The sequence below is a fragment of the Mustela erminea genome, chromosome 8, assembly GCF_009829155.1.
Source record: "Mustela erminea isolate mMusErm1 chromosome 8, mMusErm1.Pri, whole genome shotgun sequence".
NCBI classification, from domain to species: domain Eukaryota; kingdom Metazoa; phylum Chordata; class Mammalia; order Carnivora; family Mustelidae; genus Mustela; species Mustela erminea.
Window position 1 is genome coordinate 67,839,379 of NC_045621.1, and position 11,940 is coordinate 67,851,318.

Below are 11,940 nucleotides of genomic sequence, written 5' to 3' on the forward strand. Positions count from 1 at the left end.
CGGCTGTCTTCTTCCTGTGTCTCTTCACATTGCCTTCCCTCTAGGTGTGCTCATTTCTGTGTCCAAATTTCTCCTTTTTGTAAGAACAGCATTTCTGTTGAGTTAGGTCCCTGAATATGACCTCCCTTTAACTCGATGCCCTCTGGAAAGATCTTATCTCTAAATAATGTCCTATCCAAAATATTGGGGTTAGGTGTGTGAGGGCTCCAACATACCTTTCTTGGGGTGGGGTGGGGTCACAACTGAACCTGTAATAGATACTTTTGAATTTCACTTCATCAACTGGCCCAGTGTTCCTGGATTTTACTTGATATATTTATGGGCCACTGTATTTCTCTAAGTCTAAGTTTTGTTTCCTCCTTTCTAACACGGGAACAATAATACTTGTTTCAAGTTATCATGAGGGTTAAATGTGATAAAAATTGGAACATGTCATACAATATGAGCTGGTGTTATTATTATCTCCCATCACCACCTCTGGCCCCCAAGTACCCTGGAACAAGGCCAACGGGTTCCTGGAGTCTATCACTAATAGTAAAATAACCCAAGATTGGTGATATAGCATCACGTGGAAATTTTCAAAAGGAACAAAATAAAACACAACTAGACACAAAATCATAGAAACATAAGTATATAGAACACCTTTGATGAATTTAACAATAATGGCCTTGGACTGGCTTGGCGGGATTATGGCCTATGAAGTGGCACCTGCCAGCCCTTTCCTCTGCCTCAGCCCTACTGCCCTCATCACCACCACCTCCCCACCCCCGCAGCAGGCATCCTTAGCTATGCCGATGGCCCAAGATAAGCCTGGATAGCCAGTCTTGTGCCATGATTCATGGCCTCCCCGCTGAAAGGCTTCACCGTGGTGGAGATCGGTGCTCCTGTTTGGCTCATTCTTCACTTCCTTCCCTGGAGCGGGGCAAGTCCCTTGGAAGCCTCATGGTCCAGCCCAATGGAGTTTTGACAGAGCCTGCTCTGTAGGGACCCACTCTCTCTAGAGTATTTTCTTGAGTAAATGGGGAAAATAAAATCTTCATTTCTTAGCCCCCTGTAAGTCTTACTTCACCAGTTGTGTTGAGAATATACTTTCATATACTCTCCAGAGTGGAGAGACAACAGACATGGTTGAATATTAATAGAAATTTGTGGGGCTATTTTCCCCACTGGGGGGAGGGACTTACTGTCATGGTTTCGTGTATTTATTTTTACTGAGATGAAATTCATATAACATAAAAGGAACAATTTTCAACTGAAAAATTCACAGTATTATACATCTACCACCCCTGCCTTGTCCAAAACATTTTCTGTACCTCAGAAGGAGACCCTGTACTATTAAGCAGTCACCCCCATTGTCTCTTCCCTCTACCCTCCACTGGCCTGTGGTAGCCCCAATCTTCTTTCTGTTCTGTGGTTCTTTCTACTCGGAATATTTCATATAAATGGGACCTTATGACATGTGACCTTTGTGTCTGGTTTCTTTCATTTAGTGTCATATTTTTAAGATTCATCCATGTTGTAGCATGTGTCAGTGTTACATTCTTTTTTAAGGCTGAGTAAGATTCCATTGCATGGATATGCCACCATGATTTTATTTTGCTAAGTGAGATATGCAAACTGAGCACCAGAACTGACTTCCCCTGGAGTTTCAGAAACTGTGTGAGGGAAAAGAGAGAGGAAGGAAAGTGAAGTGGTGACCCACAGAGAAAAATGTTGAGAAAAAATTATTGATGGTTAAAAAAAGTCTTCTATGAAGGGTTCAGTGTGCAGTATAAAGTGAAAAGTCTTTTTTTTTTTTTTTTTTTTTGCCTTCCTGTGAAATCTTCATTGAAGTTGATGTGACTGATGTTTTGTGACCTTATTCTTTTTTCCCATATAACAAACTGCCAAGTACAACCTGAAGGTATGATCAGGGCAAGAATGGAAGTTCCTGAGGCCAGACCTAGGTCATCTGCTTACCTGGGTTCATAGTTTGAGTTAGAACCAACTTTCTTCTGGAAGGTGAGTAAAGGCTTAGCTTCTCAGTAGGGCAGGTACAGATGTTGATGCTGCCACAACCTGCTAAGAGCTAAGTCCAGTTTTGGCATATCAGACTATCATTTGGCTGCTAAACCAATAGACAAATTTCCTTTTTTTAATTTTTAATTTTTTTTTGAGAGAGAGAGAAAGAGAGCCAGGGGAGGGGCTGAGGGAGAGACCCTGAGATCATAACCTGAGCCAAAATCAAGAGCTGGTCTCTTAACTGACTGAGCCACCCAGGTGCCCCCAATGTTCCTTTTGATCCTGTGTAACTGGGCCCATTCTCTTCACCCTCAGCCCTAATATAAATGACCAAGGTGGTGGTGGGAGGAGGGGGGATAAGACCTTCTGTACCAAGAGGAAGCTTCTCTGAAAGCACTGAGTTGTTTTACTTCCCTCCCTGAGATGGGTTAGAGAAGAAAGAACTGACTTTCCCATTCAGATTATATTGCAGGGAAATTCACTGTGGCACAAAAGCATAAACCTTTGGCTTCATGTTATGAAGGCTTTAAAAATCTGATTAGGTGCCTGGAATTCAGAAACATTTAGTGCCTATTGTACAAAATGAATAAAAATGTGCTGAACTTCAGCTGCTTAATAGAACAAATAAAATTATAATTTACTGGGCAAATATATCACAAGAAACAAGCTGTTTCCCTTTGGGGAATCTAGAGACCTGTGATTCAGGAGCCTAGAGACTCATTCAAATTCTGAAGAACCCATAACAACAGGCTACACACAGGTCACAAGCCAGACAGCAGAGCACACCCTTTCCCAAATTCCTCCTCTACTCGTGTTTACCACATCTGGAGCACACCAGTTCTAACAATATTTTTATAGGATTGGCTCATAAGACAATAACCTTACTACATTTGACTCTTACTACCCAAACTATTCCACCTAGAATGTATAAAAAAGCAGGGGAAGCTGCATTCGACCTCACCTTTCCATCTCTAATTTACTTCCTTTCTAGCCAGTTAATAGGCCCCAAGAGGATGCTTTAAGACAGCATGTTCAGAAGCTCTTGATTTTATTGATTCTGCTTGAAATCTGTTTTCTCTGATCCACAGTATCACCTTTCCACCAACCCCTGCCAAAAGAAGCCCCCCCAAACCATTCACACACACACACACACACACACACGGCTATAGCTTTTCTTTAATAAGAAAGAGGAATAGGGGGAAGCTAGCTAGTGTGGGCAGAGGAAGGCACATGGGCTTGGAACTTAAGTGATGAAATGTATGGCCAACAAGGATGCACAGAGAGCCTGGGTAGGATCTGCCTAACACAATCCAGTCTCTCCCTGTGAGGGCCATCTGCCTCTGAGCAGTAGAGAAGAGACATGAATGCCTGAAAACCATACATAATGGGCCATCTTGGACTTGATGTTGATTGTCCAGCATTACTCCTTAGAGAAGGAACATAGACAAATGAGCCCAAGTGTAGAAGTGGGGTTAAGCTTTAATACCTGGCCTCTGTACCCTGCCTTCATCAGTCACAAAGACACCCAGGCAAAGGCACCCTCTGCTGCTTCAGTAGAATGGATTTTGCAGCCTTACAGCCATGGAAATCTGTTGTGTGAACATTTATTGGCTAAACAGGCTGTCAGGATGCCCCCATGGGCAAACCTGTTTGGGTGTTTGCTTTCGTCTTGGGTGAATCCAACATTGGAGGACGTCTCCCACTACTTTCCCCTTGGGTGCTCTGGTCCACTCCTACTGTTCCTTGAACATACCAGGGAGGCTTCTACCCCAGGACCTTTATACTTGAGTGTTCCCCTAGCCACAAGCGCTCTCCCAAGGGCTATATATTTGCTCCATCACCTCTTTCGTTAGATCTTTCTTCAAATGTCACCCTCAGAAAGAGTTCCGTCCCTCCCACCTCTGGCCCCTCAGTTTGGCTTTATCTTTTATTCACGGATTTGTTTGTTATCTCTTTCTTTGTCTCTGAGAGAGCAGGGAGTTTTGTCCTTTTGGTTCCCTGCTGTATCCTCATTACCTAATTTGTGCCTGACATGTAGTGTGCACTAAAGAAGTATTTGTACAATGGCTGGGCCAGTGAATGAAGGTCCTCCTGAAGCCACTTGCCTTGAGAAGATTGGCAGTTCTTCATAACATCAGCACATTTTAAGGGGATTATCATCTAGGGCCTCTAATGTACTTTTGTTACTTCCATAATCAGCCCTAGTCTTGTTTTTTAGATATATTTATTTTCTGGATAAAAATCAGAACAACAGGAAAGTCATCCAATCATTTAGCAATTCTTCACTGAGCACTCACTTTATGACAGATCCTCTTCTAGGTGCTAGAAATTCCAAAATTAAGACATAATTGTTGATTTTTAGAAACTTCTAATGGGGAAAGGAAAACCAGTAAACAAAAAAGCAAATAATATGTGTTACAGGGGAGTGTGTACTATATTGGTCACGGTAGAGGGATAAGCAGCTATAAAAACAGACCCAACAATTCGGTGGCGTAAAAAATTGAATTTATCTATCTCGCATTAACAGAGAAGGTAGGTTAGGCAAGTTGCTCAGCTCCACAGTCCTTGAGAAATGCAGTTTCGCTTCCTATTGCCTTCCTTCCCTCCTAGGACTTAACTCTTGTCTGCATGGTTGAGTTGGTCAGATTATTTCTCTCCAAACCTAAGTGGGAAATACATTGTGCTCTTCCCCTTGAATTTGGACTCCGTCATGTGACTTGCTTTGGCTAAGGTTAGAAGGTTCATAGGTATGGCTCAAGCAATCAAGCAGAACTTTGAAATGTGTTCGCATGCGTAAACTTGCCCTCATGTCCCTGCGCTGTGACAATGAGACTTTACCTTGGTAGTGGCTGCCCCTCCAGCCTGGGCCACAGAGTGAACCTGTGAAGCAGATAGGACCTCAAGCCCAGCAAGGAGTCAGGTCCTGCCAGACCAACAGCTTGGAGTGGAATCACTTAGCTGACCCTTGGACAGATCAGATGATTGTTGTTTTAGGTCTGAGCTTTGGGGTGATTTGTTACAGAGACAACTCACTGATACAGTGGTCAAAGCTGAGTCATGGTTCGTTCATGTCCCAGCTCACCTGACGGGGGTAGAGCATAGAGGAATGATGCTTGAAAGCCTGGAAGTGGCATGGATCACACCTATGTTCTATGTGGTCACACATAACTGGAGACTGGGTGTGGGCTGGGAAAGTAAGTCACTGGCTGGGTGACCCAATGTCCAGTTGCCACTCTGTTAAAGAAGAGAAGAATGAATTTTAGGGAACAACCAGCAGTATCCACCATATGCAGACAATGAAACAAATGCCTTACTTTGGAGAAGGGAGAGAGAGAGAGAGAGTCAGAAAAGTTTCCCCAGAAAGGCAAATTATTGAGCTGAGGTTTTAGGGGATGAGTAGGAGTTCGCCAGATGGAAAAGGACTGGGGAAAGCATTCTAAACAGAAAAAACACAAAAGGGAAAGGCAAATAGGAAACCTCGGCTTGATCATGGGGCAGCAACAAGCGTGGTGTAATTGGAATGTCCTCGGTGCTGCTAAAAGAGAGATAAGTGTAGGCATAGCATGACTGGGACACTTTATAGCAGACAGAGCACATAGTTTGTTTGATTTGACTTTCTTTCCTTAGATCTTCATGATTTTTATATTGTCACAGAGAAAATGAGAACTGAGGTGTAAGCTTTATAATGGACAAGAACTGTGTGTGCCCTTTTTCCATTCTGATTTTGCCCCCTAGCAAATGGGGAGCTGGAGATGTGCTCCAAAATGGGTGCCCCCAGGAACCTTTGACATGATCCTCACCCTGGGGCTTTAGGGAACCACAGCACATCTTCTCCAAATCTCCGCACTCCCAGTTCAAACTCCCCATCTCCCCTTCTCCAGATGCTGTCTGGGAAGCACCCAGAGTTTTCTCCCCACCTCGGTAGCTCCAGACTTCCATGCAGAAACTAAATGAAGCCGAAAGATGAGCCTTCGACCAAGAAATGGGGCTTGAAATTTTCAATACCTCAATTACTGAATACCGTGAACCTGTTATAATGTAGCTTGTTACATGGGATTTGTAGGTTCATACCTTAGGCTGCTCTCCAGATATTAGTCTCATCTCTTGTGTCCTGGTAAGTCCCTTGTAACAGGCTTCTTCTGCTTTGGGCTTTGTTTCTTCTTGCTCCTTCTCCCAGGCCTGGCTAACAGAAGCCGGAGCCCACATTTTATGTGGCTTCCTGATCTTTATTCCTTTTAAGTGCTCTTGGGGTGGGGTGGGGGAGCTCTATAGAGAGATGAATTTATGTGGTGTCCGCAGAATCCAGCTCCAGATGCCGCAACGCTGAAAGAATTCTCTGCGGCAGGTGCTCCTATGCGTCTGCTTCACTTAGGAGCTGATAAATCACAGATGTCTTAAACATCTGCAGCCATCAGTATGAGGTCCGGGTATAATCGTACCGCTGGACTCCTGTACTCGTCTTCTCAGCAATCTTATAAAACAGCTCAAGCTTCAGAACACTAAGCCAGCTGAATTACATAAATGGGGGAAATTAAGGCTCCTTCTAAGCCCATTATTTTCCACAAGGAAGCTCATTCTCCTGGTGCATTTTTTGAAACATACCCCCATGATATAAGGAGCCTGAAGCTATGGCAGGAAGAGATGGCAGGGAAATATCCTGCCCTTGGTGCATGCTGTGTGTTTGGAAGAAACTCTTGGAACCCGGCTTCCAGACAGCATGATCAGTTGGCTCCTTTGGAGCCAGAACTGAGTTGGTGGGCTTCTGGAGCTGATGTAGCTGTAATGGGAAGGTTAGACCTGTGTCCTGGAAATGTCCCGATTGTCCACCAGGGTGCCTAGCGTGGCAGCCCAATGTGGTGTCCTGCTCATCGCCAACTCGCTCTGCTGCACGTGAGAGCTGCACCAGGAGTTTCCACCCCAAGGACTGCTGCTCTGCAGGCTTGCTGGGCAACAGTGGTAAGGTGGGGGCTGGTAAGGATGGAGACTAACTGGGCCAACCAGAGCCATGTCCTACCAGGATTTGACTATAAAACGCAGCCAGACGGTAGGGATCAGGCCAAGAAGACAAGCCTGAAGAGAAGAAGAAATGGAGTGAGTGGACGCGTGTCACGACTGCTATGTCCTGGAGTAGGAACCAGTGAACTTCTAAGCCTGAATCAACAGATAGATAATCTGGTGTCCAGAGTGGCATTGTCTTCCAGTCCAGGGCTCTGTGCACAAAACAAAAATAAGCAAACGCTTGCATAGCACTTTGTGGCAGTCGCTGTTCTGAGCACCTTCATCAATCCCCTCATTCAGTCCTCACCATCCTGAGCTAGGTGCTTTCACCATTCTCTCCATATGAGAGGGAAACGGAGGATACAGATTAGAAATTTGCCTAGAGGCACCGGGGTGGGTCAGTCCGTTGAGCAGCCCACTCTTGATTTCAGTCCAGGTCGTGATCTCAGGGTCGTGGGATGGAGCCCCGCATGGAGGTCCAGGCTCTGCAGGGAGTCTGCTTGAGATCCTTTCCCCCTCCCCCGGCCCCTCCACCTGCTTGTACATTCTCTCTCTCTAAAATAAATAAATCTTTATTTATTTTAGGAAGGAAGGAAGGGGGGAGGAAGGGAGGGAGGGAAGGAAAAAGAAAAGAAAAGAAAGGAAAGAAGGAAGGAAGAATGGAAGGAAGAAAAGAAAAAGCAAAAGAGAGGAAAGAAGGAAGGAAGGAGAAACAAAGAAAGGAAGGGGGGAGGAAGGAAGGAAAGAGAAAAGAAAAGAAAAAAGGAAGGAAGGACAGAAGAAAGGAAGGAAGAAGGGAGAGAGGAAGGAAGGAAGGAAGTTTGCCTAAAACCACACAGTTGGTAAGTGACCAGAGGAAGACTTAAGGTTTGCCTTCTGGTTCTGGAATCCACGCTTTTCCCCATTCCACAGTGCTATCAGTCAATCCCCAGGGGCTTTAGTTTCATAATTTCTTTTCTTGTTGCAAAGGGACTACATACATATTTAAGAGACAACGTGCTTTGATGCAAGCAAAGAAACTGATTGTACCAACTTGAACCAAAGGGAATCTATCTGAAGAGAACGAGACAGCTCAGAGAATGCAAGGAAACACCGAAGGCACAGGCTTGCGCCCCACAGAAGCGAGGCTAGCTTGCAGCTCTTGGCACCAGAACCAAATACACACTGCCACAGAGGGTGGAAGGAGCCCCAGGCACTTCTGTTCTTGCACATCCCAGGGAGACAGCGCTGCTGGTCCAGCCTGACTTCCACATCCATTCTTTGACTTAGGAGAGCAGGGTGCGCAGTGAATGGTTCCTCTAAGACCATGTGCATGTGGGGAGCAAAAATTTCCAGAAGGAAACTGGGAAGGCTTTCTGTGGAAGGGGAAAGATATTGAGTAGGCAAAACCAAACCGCATTCACCGCAGGATTCCCACATGAAATTTTATAAAAATGGTCATCACTCGTGCCCACCACCCTCCTCTCTTCCTCTCTTGTTCTCACTGAGGTCCAGAGCCTCACAGACCCTGCTGACCTCTTCAAAGTCTTTCTTCATCACTGCCCCTAGCTAAGTGTTTCTCTGAAAATCTGTGATGAAGAGCCAGATGGGTTTTTGCATTTTTTTAAAAATTTCCAGTCTGACCTAATATTTTTTTTATAAAATACAATAAAGTTAATTTCCAGAGACTGGAGTTTTAAAATCAGACACAAAGGACACTCCCCAATTTTTTAATTATTATGCCAGCAGACATAACACAAATTTGTTAAACTGTTATAAAATTGCTAAATGCTTAATTATCAATTTCTGTACTTAACCAGGGAAGACTGTTCACAAATAGACTTAGTGCACTGACACTTCTAAAAATTCCATTTATTGCAAATATAATTAACATACAGTGTCATATTAGTTTCAGGCATACAATATAGTGATTCAACAATTCTATTCATTACTAAATATTCATCATGGTAAGTGTAATCTCTCTCTCTCTCTCTTTTTAGATTTTATTTATTTATTTGACAGAGAGAGATAGAAAGTGAGCAAGCACAGGTAGGCAGAGAGGCAGGCAAAGGGAGAGGGAGAAGCAGGCTCTCCACTGAGTTGGAAGCCCGATGCAGGGCTCAGTCCCAGGACTCTAGGATCATGACCTGAGCCAGAGGAAGATGCTTAACACACTGAGCCACACAGTGGCTTAACACACTGAGTGTTAACACACTGGGCCATGATAAATGTATTCTTAGTCCCAACCCCCGTCACCTGTTTCACCCATCCTCTCCACTAACCTACTGTCTGGTAACCATCAGTTTGTTCTCTATATTTAAATACCTGTTTTTTGGTTTGTCTCTTTTTTCTTTGTTCCTTTGTTTTGTTTCTTAAATACCACATATGAATCAAATCATATGGTACTTGTCTTCTTCTGACTGACTTCTTTCACTTAGCATTATTCCGTCTAGATCCATCCATGTTGTTGCAAATGGCAAGATTTTGTTCTTTTTTATTGTTAAGTAATATTCCATTATATGTATACCCATATCTTCTTTATCCATTCATCTATCAATGGACAGTTGGGTTGCTTCCATATCTCAGATGTTGTAAATAGTGCTGCAGTAAACATAGAGGTGCATATATCTTTTTGAATTAGTAATTTTATTTTCTTTGGGTAAATACCCAGTAGTGGAATTACATATGGTAATGCTATTTTTAATTTTTTTGAGGAATCTTCATACTGTTTTCCATAGTGGCTATACCAGTTTGCCTTCCCACCAGCAGTGCACAAAGGTTCTTCATTCCCCACGTCCTCTCCAGCACTTGTTTCTTATGTTTTTGATACTAGCCATTCTGACAGGTGTGAGGTGGTATCTCCTTGTGGTTTAGAGTCACATTTCCCTGATGATGAGTGATATTGAACATCTTTTCATGTGTCTGTTGGCCATCTGTTTCTTCTTTGGAGAAATGTCTATTCATGCCTTCTGCCCATTTTTTAAGTGGATTACTTGTGTTTTTTGGTATGGAGTTATATAAGTTCTTTATATATTTTGGATACTAACCCCTTATTGGATATGCCATTTGTAAACATATTCTTCCATTTTGTGGGTTATCTTTTTGCTTGCTTTTTCCTTCACTGTGTAAAAGCTTTAAATTTTGATGTCCCAGTAATTTAGTTTTGCTTTTGTTTCCCTTGCCTGAGGAGACATATCTAGAAAACTGTTTCTATAGCTGATGTCCAAGAGATTACTGCCTATGCTCCCTTCTAGAAATTGTAAGGTTTCAGGTCTTCCACTTAGATCTTCAGTCCATTTTGAGTTTATTTTTGTGTATGATATATGAACATGGTCCAGTTTCATTCTTTTGCATGTAGCATGTAGCTACATTTTAGCAGGTAGCATGTAGTAACATTACATGCATGTTACTACACAACATGTAACTGCTATGTAGTTTCCCCAATACCATTTGTTGAAGAGACCAACTTTCTACTATTGCGTATTCTTGCCTCCTTTACTGAAGAATTAATGGACCATATAATCATGGGTTTACTTCTGGGTTTTGTATTCTGTTCCATTGATCTTTGTGTCTATTTTTGTGCCGGTGCCATACTGTTTGGATTACTGCTGCTCTGACACTTCTAAAAATTCCTAGGTATATCTTGAAATCTGGGTTTGTGCTACTTCTGGCTTTGTTCTTTTTCAAAATTACTTTGGCTATTCGGGGTCTTTTGTGGTTCCATATAAAGTTTAGGATTATTTGCTCTGGTTCTGTGAAAAATGCTGTTGGTATTTTGATAGGGATTGTGTTAATTCTATGGATTATGTTGGGTAGTATGGACATCTTAAAAATGTCTGTTCTCCTAATCCATGAGTATGGAAAATTTTTCCATATTTCTGTGTCATCTTCAATTTCTTTCATCAGTGTTTTACAGTTTTGAGAGGACAGGTCTTTCACCTCCTTGGTTAAGTTTATTCCTAGGTATATTTTATTATTTTTGGTGCAATTGTAAATGGGACTGTTTTTATTAATTCTCTTTCCCCTTCTTTATTATTAGTGTATTGAAATGCAACAGATTTCTGTATATAGATTTTGTATACTGTGACTCTGTGAATTCATTTCTCAGTTCTAGTGGTTTTTTTGGTGAAGTCTTCAAGGTTTTCTCTATATAGTAGCATGTCATCTGCAAATAGTGAAAGTTTTACTTCTTCCTTCCCAATCTGGATGCCTTAGTGGACACTGAGTAGAATTGTCTAGATAACTTTAATGCTTTCTTTCCTTCTCAGCTTAGTTGTCACTTTGTTCAGAAGTCTTCCTGGCAGCCCTCCTCCAATTGCATGTGGCTGGCTGGTCTCATAGATTTCTATGAGAGCAGTCACTAATCAAGCTGTGTTCTAAACGAATCAGTCCTACTTAGTTGATGGTACTGCTGGTTACTTCTGAATGTGTCAACCCCTTGCAAAAGTTCAGGCTCCAAAGCCAGCAAGGTCACCACAATCCCTTCAGCAAGCCTATTGGTCAAAGGAAGTAAGTCTATGTAAACCTATTTGTTTAAATGAGAAAAGAAACAGCATGGGTCATTAACATTAAGATGCCAGAAATTGTAAGATGCATCCCTAGTTCTGGAATGTGAAAACAAGAATTGTAAGACACATCCAGATTTCAGAAATGTTAAAATGCAGCAATAAGTATCTTTGAACAGATGAAATGTGGTTATTAAAATCTTAATATTCTCACCCCCTGGTAACATTGCCGAGAGCTATGTTGGGAAGATCGTCCTGTAAGGCAACTCAGGAAACTTAATTAACCGGGCAGGTCTCATCCTGACTCTATTTTTCCATCTTCATATGGAAGACTGATGAGTAAGGGTTAGATAGAAGAATCCGTATTGCCTAGTCTGGGAAACAATTCATTTGAAAGGTTCATAAATTGATCTATACCTATTATCAGTATTCCAGAACCAAACAAGGGCCTCGGTGA